Source organism: Labeo rohita, chromosome 6 (assembly GCF_022985175.1).
Source record: "Labeo rohita strain BAU-BD-2019 chromosome 6, IGBB_LRoh.1.0, whole genome shotgun sequence".
Classification (NCBI taxonomy): Eukaryota; Metazoa; Chordata; class Actinopteri; order Cypriniformes; family Cyprinidae; genus Labeo; species Labeo rohita.
Genome location: NC_066874.1, coordinates 15,523,215 through 15,546,008, shown reverse-complemented (window position 1 = coordinate 15,546,008; position 22,794 = coordinate 15,523,215).

Here is a 22,794-nt window from a genome sequence, read left to right as displayed (position 1 = left end):
GTCATTTGACTGGTTGTACAAATGACTAATATAATGAAATCCATTAGTTTTTTCTATCATATTATGCTACAAACATAAAAACAACTGTTTGTTTTCATGAGCGTAAAGGATCATGAAATAGAGAGTTAGATGGATAGTTCACTTAAAAATAAAACTATAGAATTTTTTTGTTTTGAGTAAACTAAGCATTCGCATAAGTTTACTGGCGATTAATGAAATGACTGAGTAAACACTGAGTAGTGCAAATTTTTATAAGTTTAGTTTAGTTGCATTTATTATTTATTATATATTAATTATATCAATTATTTATGCATTTAGTTTTGTTCATTCATGAATTGAAAACTAAGATCATTTTAGGATTTATTGTCACCGTTGTACCATAGTTCGGTGATGTGGCGATTGTCTTCTGATTTAATTGGGTTGTATTATGTGCTTTGTGGCTGGTGTGAGAAGTAATTTTCACACACCGAAAGGTCAACCAGCACGGTTTGAAAAACAGTCTGTCTAACTTAGACTATTAATATATATTGGACACCCAGCTTACCTTTGGCAGACACATACTCACATTACCATACCTCATATATAGAAGTAATATAATGAGCCACTTATAAAACTATAACTCCTCCTATAAAAGTTGATAGGTCTAGAGACAGACTTAATGGAAAGCGAATAAGGTCTATTGTCTGGATTCCTTTTGGCCCCCCAAGTGACCGGGTGATTAGTGTGAGTCACTTTTATCCTGGTAGGTCTGTCCACAGCTTTCTGAGTCAATAGAGGGATATCAATGGCTCTGGAGGGAGGAGGCCACACTTCAAGGGGACGTAATACCCATACAAACAGTCGCTGGAGAGAATGCCGTGGGCCGCTCCACAAACACATTCAAGAGGACGAGATGCTTTCAATGAAGAGACAATTGACTTAGTTAACACTGCCCAAGAACTGCGCTCTGACTGATATACTTCCTTTAATCGGCAGAGCTGTTGCGAAGTCTGAAAAAAAATGTCCTTTTTCTGTTTAATTAATTTGAAGACATGGCACCAAAGTTTGCTAAGACATAAAACGTACAAGCATATTTCCTGTAAGGAAGTGATTGTGCTGTTTTTTGTCTTTTTTCATCTGAGAAAACAAAGAATTTTATTTATTTTATCCATTTTCAAAGAGGTATTAAACACAAGCACTCGTGACCAATCAGAATTTCATTTCACAGTGTGTGTGCACTAAGAAGGATTAAACATTTGGGGAAATTACTAAAGTACTGTAGCTGATTCACCATTCAATTTGGACTTTAGAAAATAAAGAAGGAAAAATGAAAGAGAACAAGAAAGCGGGGAGGTGGGTAAAAACAGGTCCAGGCGTAGCAAAAGCCATGGTCAGGGGTTTAAGAAATTAGCAATGCTCAACTGGAACGGAAGTACCGCAACAGGACCTCCACACCAAAGGTCCTCTAATCATATGTAACATCTACCATTGGAACGTAGTGGAAGGAGTTTACAATAAGCTTAACCCCAACTTTTATTTTACGCCCAGCAGGCTCTTCCCTCCATGTTGTGCACTTTGAACACTATTTTGTTATTCTGATTTCACTCAGGCTCCTAATCCACATCTCCCTGTTTCCCAATAAAACGCTGCCGGTCTCAAAGCTTTCAAATTTCACTCTCAACCCCTCATGCAGCCTTAAAGAACTCCCCGGTCCTTCAAACAAATGAGCTCATCGAGGAACGAAAGTTAGCGTTTCATTATTTTGCCACCAGGTCCTAGCCTAGTTCTCTTTAACACTAAAACTAACCCTGCTCCTCTCCACTTTCATTTTCCATTTCATCCCCCATCTGCAATCACACATCTGCAATCACACATCATATAGTGGACAGACTGCTTTAATTAGATACACACCGTACTTATCATATAGCAAGCCATTTTTGGGCCTAGTGGGCTGGCTGGTGCAGACGTGGGAAGGGACTAGGGGGGCCTGGCCTTGAATTACTTTGGCTCTGTACATAATTCTCCCTCAATGGGCTGCTCCATTCCACAGAAAGGGCTTGAAAAGGAGACACAGAGTTTGATTGCTCAATATTCATCTACATTTTTCCCCTGGATGGGCACAATATGGCGGGCTTAATTAACTTTTCTCAAAGGTGAAGCAGTGCGCACCATCTGCTGTGAGACAATCACGTTTCTATGCCTCTGCCAATAATCCCGTTACCCCTTTTAAGAACAGGGGAGCGGGGAAAAGTGAAAGAGAGAGTGCGAGAGAGAGATAAACTCAGAAAACAAAACAGTGGGATCCCGAAAATCAGAGAGTCATGTGAGACATTTAGCATCCGCTCTGCACGAGAAACACCACCTTCTCCTGAACTCTGTCTTTTGCTTCTTTCTATTTTTTTTTTAAACAAAATCCTGCCTTGGGTCCTAGAGCACTGAATCTGCTGAGTGGTAATTACTGTAAAATGCTCTTTTGCCTGCACAACTTATTTAATTCAGTATGTGTCATGCTCTAGAGCTCAGTTGCATGTGCAGGATTTTCAGAGATTTTCCTCATTTTAAGACATTTGATGCCTAATATTATCTTCAAGACAGATAAAATATTTCGAAAAGCATCACCTCCACATAATTCCTTAATAAATCTCAAGGACCACACAACGCAATCAAGGGCCAAGTGAACTTGCCCCAAAGCGGGGTCATTATTTGATCTTTGTGGATCTTAATCTGATTAAGTCATTGTGGAGGTAAACTTCAGACCCAATCTTGTTAGCAGCTGGCCCAGATGGATTACGAAGGCCAGTGAGCTGGAAAATGAACTGAGCAGTTCAGCTTTGGACTTGCTCTCTTTCAACATCTTCTTGGCCTCTTCTTCTGCGCCTTCTGCTCTCCTTTCTGCTGGCCCTTCAAACGAGATATTATCCCCAGCTTCTGCACTTGCATGAGCCCATGACGCTTTTCTTCTCCTCCATCTATGATGTCTTAGTTAAGCGCAGACAATGACAAAGAGAGCCCAGCCCTTTCTCTAAGGTCCGGATTCCAAGACGTCGCTGGCACAATTTGACCGAAACTTGCACCGGTTAACCCTTTAGGCCGGTGGAAGTATGCGGCGAGGATTCGCCCACTCGTTCGTAAATGGACGGAGTTTTTCTCTCTTTCTCTCTTTCTTTTAATTCCTTAAATTATGCAAATGCTTAAGATGTGTGGTCTGGCCGAAGACACTCGCAGTTTTGCTTGTGGTCTTCTCGTGGCATTGAGTGCTTTTACAGTGAATGCACACCACAGTCTAAAGCACAAAAAGTGCCCTTTAAGGCTGAAAAGAGTTCAAAGCATTCAAAAGACAAAGAGGACTAAGCTGGGATTTTTTATGTACACTGAAAAGAAGAATAAGATATAAGTTCTTTATTGCTGCCCGTTATGACACTGGCTCCCGAATCAAAGCATTATGCTCGAACATAAAGGCTCCTGAAATTTTCTCTTGCGCACCATATGCAAAGAAGAAACAGCGAACGATTTAGACAGGCTGCCATTTTGTTACACGAACTTCTGAATGCTCTTTTTGACACTCCATTGAGGGAACAAGGAATTCAAAAGAGGTTATATTCGATCAGGTTTTCTGCCTCAATAGGTTATAATCAGTGCTAAAGTATTGAGCACAACACAGTGTGGAGAGCCTCTAAGAGCCTTAATCAGGAGGTTTTTCTCACTCTTATCGCCTCCCATACGGGGCTAACCACGCACTGAAGTGCTCCCTTCTATTGATTATCTGGATGGGAATTTAAATATTAATACTCTGGCCAGGCCTGCTAGGCACTCGCTCATCGGTTGTGTTTCATGGCAGAGCACTCATTCCCCAGATTAAAAGCAGTCCTAGGTTTTGCTTTCTTTCAGTCTTTTTTTAAAGAGCAATCCTGATCTCTTTTGAGAGCGGGAGGGAAGAAACTTCAAGGGTGAGCCGTGTGGAGAAATGGGACTCTACAGCAATTTCAAAGGAGAGGACTCTCCTCCAGGCTTGATCTACTAACGATGCAAGAATCACACACTGGTCATTTAGCCACTGCAGAGAAAAAGAGAGAGGGAACACTTGGATTTACCAATCACACCTCCTAAAAGAGGGGAAAATGCTTTCGAATCGTCACTTTGGAATCATTGCGTATCTCTTCAGTTGAGTGTGCAACAAAATTAAAAAATAGTATTCCGCTTTAGAAATCATCCAATGAACTATAAATCCATGGGTGCATTACGTTTCTTTATTCTTTTGCCAGGGAGGGCAGTATTACATGAGCAGTTTGGGTAGATCTGTGCAATAGGAGCCTGCCCCCGTGCAATGCTCTTTTGATTTGTGTGCTTCAGAGACATTAACCCGTGGAGCTTTAGCCAACCAACCCATTAGATTTAAGGGCAGTCTTGCCCCCAGGGTTTGCTTGCACACAACGGGGACAGAAACATGTTTACATCAACCTTGGTGTGGGACTGCCACTTGGTCATCCCCGGCTCACATACACAAACGCACAAACAGAGAAACGTTCTGGCCCCATTTGACATAAAATAAGCAAGATGCCACAGAAAATATAGCTCCCGTACCAAACCAACTTACAACGAATTCAAGGATCAGGATTTTTTTTTTTTTTTTTTTTTAATATGTTATACTTTTAGTTGCATGTCCTCACTTTACCATGAAATATGTTTAACCAGAAATATTTTACATGCACATCTATAAATTTTAGGTAACACTTTAGAATAGGGAACACTTATTCACTAGTAACTATGATTTTTCCCTCAATAAATTCCTAATTTGCTGCTTATTAATAGTTAGTAATGTAGTTGATCATGCAGAATAAGGCATTCATATGTGCTTAATTAGTAGTAATAAATGGCTAATATTCTAGTAATATGCATGCTAATAAGCAACTAGTCAAGAAACTGTAAAATAAAGTGTTACCAAATTTCATTTTTGTTCACACTTTAGTTTCAAATAGGATTAGGGATGTAGAATAAGGTCATGCAGAATAAGGCATTAATATGTGCTTAATTAGTACTAATAAATGGCTAATATTCTAGTAATATGCATGCTAATAAGCAACTAGTTAAGAAACCGTAAAATAAAGTGTTACCAAATTTCATTTTTGTTCACACTTTAGTTTCAGTTCTCAGTATTAACTAACTACTTACTATGAATTTTGTCTATATAAACTCCTAATTTTCTGCTTATTAATAGTTAGTGAGGTAGTTAGTAATTAGTAGTTAGTAAGGCTTTTTTAATAATATGGAGTCCTTTTTATTTGTTTATCTGTAGTAAGTCAAACTCACTGTAAATATATCTTATTGAGGAGATTGTGTTTGGGCTGAAGTTAGCTTCTAGTTTCATCGTTTTCCACAAACATGCACTTTGTGGGTGGAAATAAAAACAATTATCAGTCTGTTTCATCCACAGGAAATGGGACCCATGAAGGTAAAATGTTACAACAACATAAAGAATCTAAAATTAAGTAATGCAGTTAATATTTTAAGAGAATTTTATTTTCGAACTGTTTCACTAGTGTGTGCAAAGTGCTTATTCTGCTAATAGACAGTGATGTGTTTTTCCCCCAATATCCTTAAGAGACACTGTTGTATTTCAGAAACTCCTCAGTCCCAAAATCAACAAGTGCAAACTCTGTGTTCCGTGAGAACCAACCAAAATCTATCAGAAATGCCAAAATCTGCCCAGGCAAATGTCCAGCATGGGAGAGAGTGACGGCAGAGAGCATTAATGCAGGAACACAGAGGTTATTAGTATCACCGCATGGTGTAGCATAAAGCAATCAGCCTCAGAGTGTGTCTCCCTCATCTTACACCCTGCCTGTTCTGCTCCTGCAGAGCTGCTCAACACACAGAGCAGCAGCTAATGATGCTGGACAGAGACGTCAGACTGCAGCAGTCACAGCCTGGCTTGATAATGCTTCTCTCCCTACACCTCCTCATCAGTGACAAGACACAAGATACCAGGGATTTTCAGCTGAGGTGCTTTCTGATGTTTGTTTGTGGTATGATTGCAGGGGGGCGAATAAGGTGTCAAGTATGATTGAAACGGAAGCCAGCTGATTCTATTGGTTCTGACAATAGCACTGAAGTGCTGTGCAGGAAGTAATGCTCAGGTGAGGTACAGCCTTATCTAAACATCCTTTACATTAAAGGAGGTGCAACTCTTGCACAAAGTAAAAAACGGCCCATTTGTATTTTGTTTCAGCTCTACAACATTCTGAATGTTTCATGTTCTCATATTATAGAATAATTATCCCTCATTATTATAAAACTGCATAAAGATCACCCAAAGAGATGTCCTGACCACTCTTTAAAATAATAAGTGAATGAGGACCAGTACTCAGCTGTGAAAAAACATGCAAAGACATCATTAAAAAAATCATAAAATTGTGCATCTATAAGACATATGGTCCATACAGCTTGTGTATGTAATATTGGGACAGATTAGTGTTTGATTTCTGTCTGCTGTTCTAACAAATCTATCACATGACATTCAAATGACATATAAGATTTGTTAGAACACAAGTCAGTGATATAGTGCACAAGTCATTTAGACAACTTTATTCATTTATTTATAATTTTAGAGGTTCGGCTTCATTTTTCATTTAGGTTTAAGTTTCAACAGAAAAAAATAAATTGATACATGTTTGGGACGACATGAGAGTGAGTAAATAATTATAGAATTTTCATTTTGAAGAGAACTGTTCTTTTAAGGGTGCTGTAATACACTTACATTTAGAATAATCATTTGATGCAATGTACTTATTATGTACATACATGTTATTACAGTGTACTTATATTTTAAACAAAATGCATGCATGTAAATACATCTGTAGTTAATTTCTGCAATTACACCATTTACCCATCCTTTACATCCTTAACCCACCCTTAAACCTACCCATACCAACAAACCTGTCCTTAACAGCAGAAAAAGTGTTTTGCAATACAATATGAGCAAAATATGTATATTGTACTTATTTATGTACGTACACAGTAGTTTATAGCCACCTAATGTAAAGTGAGACCCAAGATATTTCTTTAATGTAGATTACATTTACTTTACAAAAAATATGAAAAGAGGAATGTATAAATACTGTTTCATGTTTTCAGTATTTTTCGTACATTCAGTTTTTGAAGTCCCCAACAGCATTTGACATTAGATATCTCTATTGTAATACATACACAGAAAACTCTGAACAACATTTAAACTGCTCTGTCGCTCCGCCCTCGAGACATAGCGATGCTCTGACAATGAGACATCACAAGACAAAAACAGACACAAAGAACAACAACATGTCACTGAAGCAGAGAATGTTTTTTCCCTCAAATAAATGGCATCCAAGTCATTTTCCTCTGTGATGTGTGAATGATACTTGCCACCATCCATCAGGAGAAGGACTAAAGGAGGCTAGGGAGACGTGCCTCATACAGTGGACACTCCAGGGAGCTCATTATTGAACCTATTAATCTGTTATTTGACCCTGGTGAGAGCACTGGCCAATTTAAGAGGCACCTAAGCTTGCTTTCACGAAGGATCAAGAACGAAAACACCCTGTCTCTCTTTAATTCAGCAGAGCTGCTTAAAATTTATTGATAGCATAATCAAATAAAATATCAAGCAAGTGTCCAGATAATTGACTGAAAAAATGTGAACTGAAGATTTTGTTGGGAGAACATTTTATTTATTTATTTATTACAAAGACTCACAAAAACAAGGGATATTGGCTTTAAAAAAAATGGGATCAAAAATATGTAAATAGATAACTGGTGGGGGTAACGTAATATGGTGTGTTACAATGTAATTACACTGGCACTAAGTGTTTCAAATAAAAGCAATGTACTTAATATTTAATTATGTTATTGTACTATAGTAATTATCACATTAAAATGTAATATGCATAACACAGACACTGTGATGAAACATGTTATTAAATACCATATAACAAGATAATTTTGTGAGAACCTAATTAAGACCACCAGTCTAACAATGACAGAAAAGGCTGTGTTGAGAATGTATCATGTCTGAAGCAGTTTCACCAACCTCTGCATAAGAGAGCAAGCAAGTACTAGAGGACTTTCAATTCTTCCTTTCAGCAGGTGTCTGACTGCTAATCTTCAGCCAGGTGCACAACTCAGCACTTTATTAAGTTAAAAACAATGTCATGCCCGCAAGCGCTCCAATTCACAGTGGCACCTACACCACACAGTGAAAGTGGCTCTCTAATATCTCAGAGACAAGGAGACATCATCCTCAGAGTCACTATCTCTATGCTCAGTTCAGCTAAAGTGTTTTAAGTCATAAACTTTAGACTTTAAATAACTGTTCACTGTTCAAAAGACTCTACTTTGTTTTCTATCTTTTAAAATATATAGTATGTTTACAGAATAATGTGTTTCAAAAACTAATTAGAGCTGAGGTTTCTAAAAAAAAATCTTAAAAGTTCTATTTGTTTAAAAAATAACAATACAATTGGAAATGAAATAGATATTTGCTTGTTTAATAATACAGTATAGCTAGTCAGTTTTATACATCATTTTGTCCAAACAAATGACTGCTCTAGTGAAATATAAATATATTAAAATGTATTGAAAATACATTTGTTTCATGCTAAGTATACTACAAATACATTTACATATTATGCATAAAAATGGGAATTGCACCTTTGGTATACTAAACTAGTATACTTAAAGTCTTCTAAATTGGAACAACTAATTTTGTACTTAATGCACTTTAATTGTGCAGAAGTAGTGCTGAAGTCTAACTAAAGATATATTTGATTATAAGTGGAACTTATTGCAAGTATACTTAAAGTACACTTTAAATATTTTGCATTTAAAGACTGATATTATTTGAAGATCACACAATCTTTATCAATAGTGACATTAAAACATATTTTAGGCTTAATATTAAGAAATGTGCATTGTGCAGAAGTAAGTCCCGAGCAATCTGTCAGTAAGTATGTTAATAGATTAGAACTGTACTTAGTATACTTATACTTCTATTGCTTTTTTACTAAGGAGATCACATGGTTAGCCAGCACTGCTGCCTAATACTAATCAATCAAGTGTTTCAGACCTGCCAAAGCAATGGGAAAACAGGGGCCTTAAAGCATGTAATTTGTTATTTTAGAAACGACTGAAAGCTCTGTCATGATTAGAGAGCTTGCATACGTCATGAGAAGAGGCTCAGTGACATCTCTGTTTTTGAAAAGAGATTTTTATTAATTACTACAGAACTACAGGATGCTTTGTGTACTGATCTTTTGTGATTTTAATCTCTAGCAGGAGTTAAGTTCATTTAATATTACTCTCCCTTGATCCTGCCGATTTGTTCCTTAAAGCATCTAGAATAAGCCTTGTTTTAATCTTTGATTACACTGCTCTCCTCAAAACACAATGCAACTTAAATGATGTCCTGATGTACACAATTGAATTAATTGACTAACAGCAGGTGTCGTATCTAATGCTATACATCAATACAGGGGGATCACTGGATGAGCAGGGAATCAGATAGCTGTGTCTGAGGGATCCATTGGAAAGCTAATCAGCCTCTCAGTGGACTGACTGCAGCTGCTGTTGGTGACGCCCCCAGTATTTACACCGGGTGTCTTTTCAACTCCGAGTGCAGCTTTAGAGAGCTTACTGTAAGATCAGTGTTGGGCGCATTTCGTAGGACGCATGGTAGGTGGGGAGATGCTCGCACGGTCTACAAGAGATGTCACGACTGAGGAACATCATTAGTTGTCCCACTGGGGAGACAATGGAGCCTCCGTAATCCCATCTACCCCTCCCCTGAGTTTATAAGATCACACATGCGTGGAGTAGAGAGTCTGGCCCCATGGTGGTTTTGCTGCTTCCAAGCCATAAACCGCTCAGTTGCATCTGTATATGACGACGACTCAACAAGCGGTTGTATTCCTAAAATTGGTAAGATATTGGTGTGACCACAAGAACATTATATATAACAAACTGACATCAAGCTGAATGTGTTGTTGTCTTGCGTCACCTGTGTTGGGCCTAAAAAGTTGTGCTTAACATACTGCAAAGACTACAGCCAAAGGCTATGATGATAAGCAGGCTATTTTAGGAGAATATAACTGTCTATAACAGCAGTAGTCAATATTTGGCAGTCAAAAAGGTAAAGGAGAATATTCACTCCAAGAAACGTCTTGCTTACCATTTCGAATATGAATCAAGTTGATCAGTTGGTCTTCACTTGCAAAAAAGCCACAGATGTATCCAACAAGTGCTGTTGGGGTGGAATACAATGCAAACCTGACAGTGCCTGACAGATACTCAACAGCATATAGGCAACCTTAAAATAACCACACTTTGGTGCCTGTTGTGATGCTTAACAAAAACAATTACCCCCAAACGGGGGCAATTGTATAAGCCACCAATAGTCTTCAGTGTTCCAGACATTTTGGTGCTCCTTGGGAGAGTCTGCTGGCATCTTCAGCTCCAGGACAGATTTTCAACCAGAAAACATGCCCACAGTCTGATTTATCTTTTTGTTTCTTCAAACTCGTAAACATGGGAGCCATTACACTTTTTATAATAAATACGTATGTGGACTAAGAGTGAGAACTGGTGAAACCAGGTTTTTAGTTTGAGGGACATATTAAAACCAAAGACCCTTCGGATTCTGGCCTTTCCCATTCCCTTTACGCTGGATGGCAGGTTAGTGGATGATGACATTGGGTGGACTCTCAGTTCCAAACTGACTTTCAGAGAAAGTTTGAGCTTTGATTTCCTTCCCCTTCTGATGGCAAGAATAAAAGGGGACAGTGATACATATTTCAGGGCTCTAGGATCCACAAAGGGACTGGAATAAAGAGGTATAAACCTTTGAACTAAACAAAGGTCCATCACCCGCACATCATATCAGAAGTGCTTGTAGCCCTTGTATAGACGAAACTGCAGAGAAAGAGGAAGACAGAAAGAGAGAGGGAGGGAGAAACTTAGAAAGAGAGTAAAACCAACGTGGACCAGTATGACTTTGCTGACAGCTTGTCTGAGTGTCACCCCTATGTCCTGCAGCCCTTGTCCTCTCCTAAGCCCTATGCCCCAGTCTATCCACCCTATGCTGGGCCATGTGGCTTCCTGAAAGCTCCATCTCAGGCCTCCATCTGTGGAGCTCTTTGTAAGTGACTGCTGGTTGCATTAAGTTGATTAAAGTGGTTGGCAGACAGTAGTATTTGTACTCTCTCCTTTGCACGAAGATGAAAGAGTCAGGTATGTTTCCAGTTCTCAGTCTAGGGGACAGCCCCCTCCTCCTTCCACTCTGCTCTTAGAGGGGTCAACAAAAGACAAAGGCCTTTGGATTGAAAGCAATGGAAAGCCTCTTTCACCAAATGATCTCTAATTGTTCCTTTCTTCCTCCTGTATTCCGTGTATGATATCTGTAGCGGTTGAATGACTTTGTCCGCAATTGTGTCTCTGAAAGCTTCTCTTGAAAGAAGAGTCAGGTTGAGACGAAGGCTATTACTTATATCATACTTCCATAAAAACAGACAACTGACAATTTTCCAGTATTGTATCTATCAAAGGAAAAGTGTAATTTATTTCTATTGCCTTCAGTCTGAAAATATCTAAGGGCATTTCAGTAAGCATTAAAATGAACTGATATTTACTGTTGGTTTTATGAAGAGATGTTTGTACCGAGAAAGACTGAGATGGGACTTTCAGTGTACTGAATTAAACATCAACATCAAAGCAATGAAAACTGAACATACTGGAGTAATGTGAGATGACTGGAATAATGTACAAGAACAGCAGTGGCTTGCAAAAGTATTCAGACCCACTGTTCTGTAATATTTTTGTTCCACAGTATTAAATGCTATACTATCATTATTAGAATTATTAGAATTTGAAAATGAAATCACTGATTCTTTTTCCCAGGCCTTTTTATAGACTCAAACAGGTTGTCCGGCAATATTTTGCAGTACTTCCCACATCTCAGCAGTTGTTTATTGTTACACAGAGCTCTTGATGAACAGTAGTTGACTGGTGCACTTTTACTCTCTTCTCAGCTACTGAACAAATCACTCAAAGTGATCATTGGCCTCTCTGTGGCTTCTCTCTGTGACTCCTTTAGATGTTTGTGGAAGCTATACAGTCACTACAGCAAAATATGGTTGTCAGTCCTGAAACAAACTCCTTTTTTTATTTAGATATGGTTCCTGTAACTAACAGAGATGTGAATGTAATTGGGTTTTTAGATGTATATGTTGTCTTTCCATCCAATCTGCTAATCATCATGCACTCTGTACATGGTTAGAAAAATACACTTGTTTATTAGTATTGTTTATTAAACATTTTATCAATTCATATAATAATTTCTCACAGGGGTCACAAAAGTCATAATCTTTGATATTTAGGATCGCAAAAATAGAAGGGCTTGCTTTCGCAAGAATAGAAGAAAAGCTTAACCTTAGTTACTTATTGATTTAAACAGTAATCCAGCCACTTCTTAAATGGTTCGCCCAAAAAATTAAAAAATCTATTATTATTAACTCACCCTCATGTCTTTTCAAACCTGTAAGAACTTCGATCATCTTTAGAACACAAATAAAGATATTTTTGATGAAATTCGAGAGCTGCCTGACCTTGCATAGACAGCATTGGAACTACTATATTCAAGGCCCAGAAAGGTAGTAAGGACATCTATAAAATAACCCATGTGACATCAGTAGTTTAATCTTAATTTTATGAAGCTACAGTAATACTTTTTGTGTGCAAAGAAAACAAAAATGACTTTAATGATGTCTTTACTACCTTGCTGGGCCTTGAACATGGTAGTTGCTGTCTATGCAGGGTCTCGGATTTCTTGAAAAATATCTTAATTTGTGTTCTGTAGATGAAGTCTTGATGAAGGCTTCATGGGTTTGGAACGACATCCAGGACACGGCTCCAGGGGGTGAATAAAGGCCTCCTGTAGTGAATCGATGCATTTTTGTAAGAAAAATATCCATATTTAAAACGTAATAATCACTTTAATATAGCTTGCGCCAACTGGTTGTACACAGAAGCAGCTCCAGGTGGATGACGTAGGACGTTGCGCATGTGCCGATGAGTCTCGCACAAACCAGCATTTGTTTACAGAAGCAAAGGAAGCAAAGTTTTCTTTACTTTAGCAAAGGAAAACCATTCTCCTCTTGATTTATATTAAAATCCTCTGACATTTTTATTTACAAATACTCATGTTGAACTTCTTATTTGTGACCGGTGCTGTTTTTACCTCTGTTGGTTTTATGAAGAGATGTTACGTCATCCACCTGGAGCTGCTTCCGTGTACAGCCAGTTGGCGCAAGCTACATTAAAGTGATTTTTACATTTTAAATGTAAGACAACAAAAATGCATCAGTTCACTACAAGAGGTCTTTATTCACCCCCCGAAGCTGTGTGAGGCACTTTTTATTATGGATGGATGCACTTTATTGGACTTGTTTTGGACTGGTGAAGAGAAACACCCACCCATGCCATTCTAAAGCTTGGAAGTGCCAGGATAGTTTTTTATATAACTCCAATTGGATTCGTCTGAAAGAAGCAAGTCATATATATATCTTGGATGCCTAGAGGGTGTGTAAATAATGGACTATTTTTCATTTTTGGGTGAACTATCCTTTTAACTTAAAAATGCTCATCACTCAACAAAATGACATGGTAATCAAACTGTGATTTGTTAGTGGTCTATTATCATTGTTTAATAATCAGTAAAATCCTGTAAGTTGTCTCTTTGGCAAGTTGTCTCCAAAGACAGCTGAATCTTTGATTAAAAGTTTACAATGACGACAGTATTCAATGCCCACAAAGTTACAAATATGACAGTTATTTTAACTGTGAAAGAGTACACACACACACAAAAGATAAAAATAAACAAATAAACTAGGACTTTGGCATTAGAGATCTGTTCGACGCATGATTATGATATAAAGGATTTCATAGTGATCAATGGGACTATGAAATTTGATAAGTCATTGCACACACCTGAGACAATTGATGGGTGTTTTTGTAGCAAACTAGCTTGCGGTATACCAAATATGATCTAAATTACCCTTCAAGCAGGTCCTGAGGAATATATGGAATCATTGCAGGCGTAAATAAAGGGGCATAAATTACCACTGGATGTCAATCGTGATTGTGTGCCCTGTTTTTCTTTGTGTTAGTGTGTCGCCTCTTCTTCTCACTGGCGGATGACATGAAATGAAAGCATTCTCTCTCCAGCACCGACAGCACCACTCTGAGCGCTTTCTGACACTTGAAAACGATCGGTATGGTGGTACCACAGCTGGGCTGGCGTTGATTGGCTGGCGCGTAGGCTGCCACTAAACTTTCGGTGCTTGAGGAGCTGTCTGTGCCGGGACAGGTGGTGTTTATGCAGATGAATGAACACATTACTGTGTGCTCTTCCTTTTGGTTTAAACATTAGCGTTTCAAATGTGACAAATCAGATGTTCGTCTCCCGCATCCTGCCTCCATTGTTGTTGCCGGAAGGATGTACATGTGGAAAGGTTTGCATGAGTTTGTGTGTTTACAGTTTTGCTGTGTGTGTGTGTGTGTGTGTGCGTGGGTGGGTGAGTGTATGCATGAGTACGCATATGTATATTTAACATCTGATTGAGCATGCTAGTACTGGACAATTTATCATAGTTTATCATACCTGTATGAAATTATCTGCGCCCATCTACAAGCAGTAGGATACCGTGTCGAACAAACAAGCATCAATTTTTGGCCATTTATCGAGATTATGTTGATTACATGATTACATGTACACCACGCTATAAACTGCAATTTGTTTTCACATGCATACTCACACGCACACAGTGTGTCTGTGTTCCACAGAGACCAGCAAGATTGAGAGGAAGCTCAGCTGTAGTCTTTGTTCACTGCATGAGTGAGAGCTGTTGTCTACTACCCGAGGACACAGGGCCTTAAGTGGGTATAACTGACAATAAGCAATTACCTCCTTATTATCACAGCACAGCGGCTGTAATTGGCCCTCCTTCACTAGCAATCAGCTCAGCAGACTCATTAATCCTGCCATTGGATGGGACTTGCTTCTTGTTTCTCTGTATTATTGACATCATGAAATTCTATAAATGTGTTTTCCATGAGATATGAAGTCAGTGGTATTACATGTATATGAGGTATTGCTCATATATCAGGGTAAATATAGAAACAAAAGTGTGTCTTTTTAATCACCAAGGATTCATACATACATCCAGAATCCAGAATGAAAACTTGGCAGCTGTTCACTCTAACATTTTTGAGAAAATATACACCTAAAGCGAATACAACCAGAGGTTTGTGTGGAATCCCTGAGAACAGAACACACATAGTTTTTGTTGTCAAAACTGGTGAAAGGACATAAATAAAGCATACTTATAAGTAAGCACCGTCTTCCTAATTACAATTCCTTACTCATCAGCCCCTTATGTGTGCATGTTTAAAGTTAATTTAACAGGCAAATCGACTCCAATTTTGTATACGTTATTCGATTACTAGCACGATTCTAAATTTAAAATTCAAAATTCAAGTACAAAGCTCCTTTTTCCATCTTAGGAATGTGCACAATTCTGTGTTCCTCAATGTGTAGCTCTTTGTTTGTGTAATACTTTGTTTCGGCTTTGGTAGTCTGAGGGAATTGGTTCAGAGCAGTCTTGGGTAAGAGACTTTAGCCCATTGTCTGGCTCAACTTGACCCGACCTGGCTGGTTAAGCTGACGTATTGTGGACTGCAAATCGTTTCAGCTGAGGGGGCCAGTTTCTTTGTGAAGCATCGGAGAAAATAACTTGGTTAAAAAGAGCATCCCTGCAGTCTTGGGAGAGGCAGATCGGTTTTGTTTAGCTGCTCCAGACAACTCTAAATCTGATGTCTGCTGGCTGGAGGCAGCGAGGAGAGGAAAGAGGAAAAAAATACCTCCACCAATGGTGAGAGGTTTATTGTTGCCAACTCTGAAAACCCTGCACCAGATGAACACCAAGCTGAAATAACAAGAAGATCCACTGTCACCAACACATTTGAAGGGCTGCTTCTTAGCATTTCTTTCCATATTCCAATTTCGCTCCATCTTGCCAGTTGTCCACACAGGTGCAAGAAGCAGATATTAATAGAACGGAGCTCCACTGCCAGTCCTCACAGGCCTAGGAAGTTACGTGACATAAAAAAAGCTGACAATTCAGCAGCAATCAACAACTTGTTTTCTAGCTGGATCCCCACAGCCATCGAGAGGGGTAGAGGAAGACCTGCTGATGCTTAACGCCGCCTTCTAATCACATTTCTGCCATGCGGCAGGCCCGGGCTTGTACCTCACAGGTATCTGCTAACTCGTCTCAGCCCTATTTCCTCACACCCTCCATGCTCTTAATAGCCTGGCTTTGTCACTCTTCCCCAGCAGCCGGCCCAAAGACAACCTCAATTTAAAAATGTAATTAACTCTGACATCGCATGAGCTCTCCTTGCTCTACATTCAGGGTCTTCAGAGGAAAAAACAGAAATAACAAACAAAACACACCCAACCTATCACCCCTCCGACGTAGTGAAAAGCAGGAGACAAACTATGCACACACTATTGGACAGCCTGCTTTAAAACATAACGGCCGATTGTTTAGCTCTTGAGAGGCACACCTGGGCGATGGACTAATGGTTATATTGGACTGGAGAGCTAAAACGGCCACGGCTACATGTAAACTGACGGTGATTCTATTAACGCAAGTCATTCGGTGTCAACAGGCCAGTCCCAAATGAAAACCCTCGTCAAAAAATGGCTTTTGCTCTATGGCAAGCCAGTCACGACTTGTATGATTATCGAAAATGGGCACAGCTCTTGTTTGTGGTCTCCCACAGCTCAAGGTTTGGCTACAGGGTGGGACATCAATCATTCCCTTACGGGCAAGGTGCCACCGCCTCATTTCCTGCCGGACCTTCGAGCGACACTTCCACGTGTCTAATTACCACTACGGAGCTAAAGCCACACCAGCAGCTCTCCAGCATGGAGTCCTAGCCTCTCCATGAACTATACGCAGCTAATTGTTCCATTGCTCCCCTAATGACGCAGTCAAAACAGAACAAAGGATAACACCAAAAGGTAGAGACCAAGTTGATGTGATAATTTTCATTAACCCTGCACTCCATGTTCTTTCATCTAGCCCCCCCCCTCCTTCCCCTGAACTGTGTAGTGAGGTACTCAAATTATCCACAAGCATTTCAGCCTGTGCTAATTATCCAAAGAGTTCCTCATTAGACGATTTTAAATCCAATCTTAGATCAACACTTGCTCAGACCTCAGGGATTCTACGTTCCCAACAGCGGTTAAACAAACAATCAGTTCAAAGGATCAGGTATTCCACTTTAAGAAGAGGGGAAAAGAGAAGGGTAAACAACTGCTCACTTGAAAGAAATGACTCCAGCCGTTGCCCAGCATGCATGCAGCAATCTATAATTCATTTCACTCAAAAACGCTCAATTTTTCCCCATGCACCAGCTTTCTAATTTGAAGTGTAGTCCACACACTCGCACACCTACACCCACATGATGACTGCGGGCAAAAGCCAGACCACTGCTCCAAAAAAGAGAAAAACAAAGAAAAGAGAATGGCCAACAGTACCAATGCGTTTCATGCGGTTTGCAGTAATGACATGGCAAACAAATCTTAACCGTGCTGAGTCCTATGGGTGAAACGTATTTTCCATGGTTAGATCAGACTTCCAGTAATTATTTTACAATGCGGTCAGAACGCATCCGATAGCCACCAGGAGCATGAAGAAGCACAGAAGTGAGCAGCCCTGCAAAACTGAGCATTTTATCCACACTTAATTTCAGTCTGATCTCGCTTCTCATTAGTTGTGATTTATTTACCTGCATCTGTACTGTCATTGCTTTACCTTGCAGATGGGATTGGCTAGGGAAAGGGTGAGAAAAAGGCTGTATAAACAAGTAGAGTGTTCATGTGAAGAATTGATCATATGGGCCTTTTAATAGGCAGTTAGAATTCTGGCCTTGAGTGGATTCCTACGAGAGCGTTAGTAGATGTACCAGATCGCACTTATAATGTGCAGTAATTTCAACAGCACTTCTCCTCCCCTGCCTTTCTCTCTACCTCAGTCGTTTTATCTTTCCATCTCTCTCTTCATGACCGAGCTGCACTCTTTCTCTCTTTCGTCTCTCTTAATGTCAGTGTGTTGCCACTGTGAAGCATCACAGAGCTTGAGTCTGTCACTTAAAATAATGCTGTCAGATCTGTAATTTTAACCTTGAAGCAATTAGCTGTTGTTGAGCCGTAATGAATGCTGACACCTCTCGGAGATGATGAAACCCCTAATTGCTCTGTAAGAATTGAAGCTTTTGACATTGCTGCTGACAGAATTTTTCCCCTTCCTTTCTTGTGCTCCTTCATGTGGCCACACGTACAATGACGGTGGCTGGTTTGAAACTTGAAAGCTAGCAGAACTTCTCCGCCATCAGCTGTCCCGTCACTTGAGCAGAAAAAGGAGAGGGGAAAAGGCTGGTTTTGCTGAAATGATGAGAGCGTTTAAACCATGATAGCACTCAGCTAATGCATCATTCAGCAGAAGTGTCATGGATGAGCGTTAATGTCACGACAGGAGCAGGAAGATGACTGTTCCAGCTTAGACAGGAAAAGGCTGATGAAATGATGTCTCAGGACACTTGTAATAAGTTTCCCCCTTAAATACCTGGCAGGACTGAGTGAAGTGAGGACTATGGGATTTATAGAAATAACAGTTCACTTATGTCTTCACACACAAAAAAAGTCCAAAAGAAAGGGTGCACTTTTAAATAGATGATGGACTTAATTAACAGGAAAACAAGGAGTGGAATGTTGGGCACTCAACTGTTCCTGCTTTAATTACTTAGCAGAGAGGTTGGATTTTTCAGACTGTAACTTTGGATCACAAAATGCATACACTAGTTTAAGTGCACAATGTACAGTATGTCATTTTGGACACAAATGTAGGCTTAGAAGTAGAAGTTCATTATTTGCTGTTATAATAGCCTTTTCACCATCTGTTTCATTGTCAAAAAGATTATTTCTTGCTATTCATGAAAGACTCTCCCAGTTTTCTGGCAGAGGATTTTGGCATTGGAACTTAATGCAATGTCCAATTAATTTAGGGGGGGGGGATAAATAAATAAATAAACAAATGAAACCAGAATCAGGCACACTACTGTATGCCACTTCAACACCCATATTCTTGGGAATGCCTTGTACATCCTATTTTAGATTTTAATACACTTTGACACTTTTTATCCAAAGTCAATACATTTTAATAGTTTGTGTGCGCTCTGGGAATCAAACTCAACCAGTTGAGCTGCAGTAAAACAACTGCGCTCATATGGGAAATTATTTGTATTTGTCTTTCTCATTAGATTCTTCCTCTTTCTCTATCTGCTGCATCCTTTTATGGCGGTTTTACACGTGCATTATCTGTGAATAATACCCGAATTGATATTTGCTCTAATGATTGAACTGATAACTGGTGAGAAAGATATTTGGTGCCAGATTTTAACACATTCTTTCAGCCCATCAGCTCTGAATAATAATTATTGTCAAGTCAACAATGAATATATATTAGCGGGGGCATACATATCGATTTTTTTCTAACATTAAATTTTGTAATTTCACATTTACTGGCAAATTATTTGCACGTACAAATGTGGAGGTATGTGCAGGAAAAGCTGTTTTGTCTCGCAATCTAATAGCACTGCAGCTCCTATTTTATTTAATACCGCCAGATAACTAACAAATTTTCTGCTTGCGAGTTTGTTGAAAGCAATGTGGCCATGGATATTAGCAGCGGCCCCGATAAAAACATTTGAGTGTTGAATTGAGTGCTGATGAATCATTTGAGTGTTTAGGGACAGATAGTTCTTAATCATGATAACCAGGCTCCTGAAAAGCATTTTTAAAGGTATTAGTCCATTTCACACCTTCACTAAAATTTCTAAAACTTGCTAATAACGCAGAGGTGCACCACGATGCCTGTCAACCACTCCTGCCTCCTGGCAGAAATCCCCTTTCACACTTTAAACGATTCTAACCTTGTTACAACCGTTCCTCCAATTCAGCCTGCTTTGAAAATGCACACGTTGACAACCTACCATCTTAAAATTCATCATCCTGACACCTCACCATCACCACAGGGCAAGATTAAGAATCCAACCCACGATAATTAAAGGACACCCAGATGCTTAATGTGGCGCTTCCGTGCTGTTTTGCGAGGCACTGCGATAACTCGGGCCTTGAGTGCGTCATTTTAAATCCAACACGACTGATTGTCGCCTTTCAAAGATTCACTGAGTGACCTTGCAACGTGACCATCTTCGAGAAGTTCGTCTGGATATGTCCCTGCCGTTTGAGTATGAAAGATGACGCGTTAAGAAAGTGCGAGCGAGTAATGTGGTAATGAGCGGGCCTCTGAGAGCTGGTGCGTTTCCCTCATTAGGATAATAAGTAAGACATCCCTAACATGACATCAGCTGGAAAATGTGGCAATTACAAAACCTTACTTGGGCTCCTGGAAGCAACAAGAACAAACCAATTCCTTGCAGCAATCTGTTCCTATAATGTGTGTCATGTAAATGAAAGGTCTGAACATCCTCTTTTAATTTCAGCACCCCTCCTCTCACCTAGCTCGTTAACGGTCCATGGCTTCCCTCAGTTCCGCCCTTTGGAAGTCAATTTTAACCATAGGTTAAATAAAACGAACAGATCTTGGTCAGAAGGCCACAGCAAATTGAGCATTGACTGCCCCACATTTTGAGGATGCTGCTATCAAGCATCACTTCCTATGAATTAAATTGATATTACACTTTCAGCAATACCACAGAAGGCTAATGTCTCCACAGTCAACTTGCTGGTGGCGCACAGAAAAGTGAAACAACATAAAACAACATAATGTTTTTACTACAAACGTTGAATACAAAAAATATTAACTGAAACTTTGAGGTATATTGTCTGTCTCAAGGATTTTCTTGCAATATATTTTTTTGTTTGTTTGTTAGTTTGTTTGTTTTCCATATAGTCTAAACATTCATAGCCACTCCGCTTTCTATTAACCTTAAAAATAGAGAAGCATTTGAAAATGGCATATTGTCTGAATTACAAAACGAGAGCGGAACGTCGGAATTTACCATTACAAATTGCCTCTGTTAACTCTTTTACATTAATTATGAGTCTTGTAAAATAATTCACTGTCCCATATTTTGTATTATTACGCATGGCTTTTTTATATTAACTAAATTAAAATTCTGACACTTTTCAGTACTAATTTCATGTTAACATTCTTTGATGCGTTTTGAATATATTCAACTTTTCGATTCATCTAAAAATATTGCAGTTCTTTAACGTATTCCATGCGATTTAGATGATGCAAGTAGAGCGTCGATGTGCAGCGTGTATTATTGGTCCATTTTAAATGAGGTTATTTGGCGATAGTGCATGCCGGGCACTACAGCATTACAACTGAACACAGGCTTTTAAATCTTCTAGAAATTACTCTAATTGGCTTTACAATTGAATGTGCTAGATTAAATTCACAACTGATTGAATTTGTTTTGCGTGTCATACAAACGCTAAAGAATCCAACTCTATCGAGGGTATCCATAACTTTGTTAACTGTCGATATCCGAAAGCGTGACAGTTTTGACTTCGATTTTTGTCTTTTGAGATTTCGTTTGCTTTTGAAACATTATTTATCTTAGATTACTCCCATTCCCGTTCCTGGTGTTTGTGTGTTTCTGAATTTCGGCCGTTCAACACTACGCTTTGTTTGCATATTTTATACCATTTTAAGTTAGACCTGACTTATTTATTTATTTTTTTTATTTTTTTATTTGTGTCTATTCATATTATGGAGAAAATGTAAGACATGCACTGGCGTGCCCATCTCATATTGTTTCAAACCACATAGCAAAGGTCAACTTGGCTTTAATAAGAATTTAGCAGCGCAGAAATCAGCAGCCTATTCTCCAATTAGAGGAACCCAAACAAACGCGCCCTGAGGCTATTCTATCCTGCAGTCTATTCAGTCCTCCAGGGGATGTTACCGTGCTCAAAAAAGAAAAGCATTGTAATGTTCACTTAATTACATTCCCTTAAGAAAACCCACGTGATTACGTAGAGTTATGTCTCGTTTATTTCTTTCTCATTACGTGCAAATCGTCCAAAGTAATTCTGACCAAGGGGCATGAGTTTCTATAACTAAAATTATGGTTTTATGCTAGGATATGAAATACTGCGGTCATGTATTATGTATTGTGCAATCTTTGGCTAGTATGTTTCTCATTTCGATTTTTCTGCGTCTCTTATTTAAAATTCCTTTTGTTCTTTTTTAGAACAAGTTTATGCACATCCACTCACTGAGACCTTTTTATTTATTAGTTTAGTTTTAGAACTGTGCTATTCATTGTACGACTAGCACGAACTGGGAACGAAATACTGCGGGAAAATATTTATGTTAAAATCGTTATTTTAAATAGGCTAAATGAAGAAAGTGGGTTTTTGTTTGGTTGTGTTCTTTGCAGCATTATCCTAAGTGTCGCTAATTTAAACGGATGATAAATAGCGAATATTAACCTCGGGAGAGTTTTACAGAGGACTATAATTGTTTATATGAAATGTTTCTTTTAATTCACTCACGCTGAGAAGGCTTACGCCTGCTGTCTGTCCGCGGCCGTTCTCCCACAGAACAGCTGCCAGACCGGGAGCAGCTTCGCCATTCCCATAGCAAATGCGTCAAACCGTCTATTCTCATATAGCAGACCGGTCCCGAG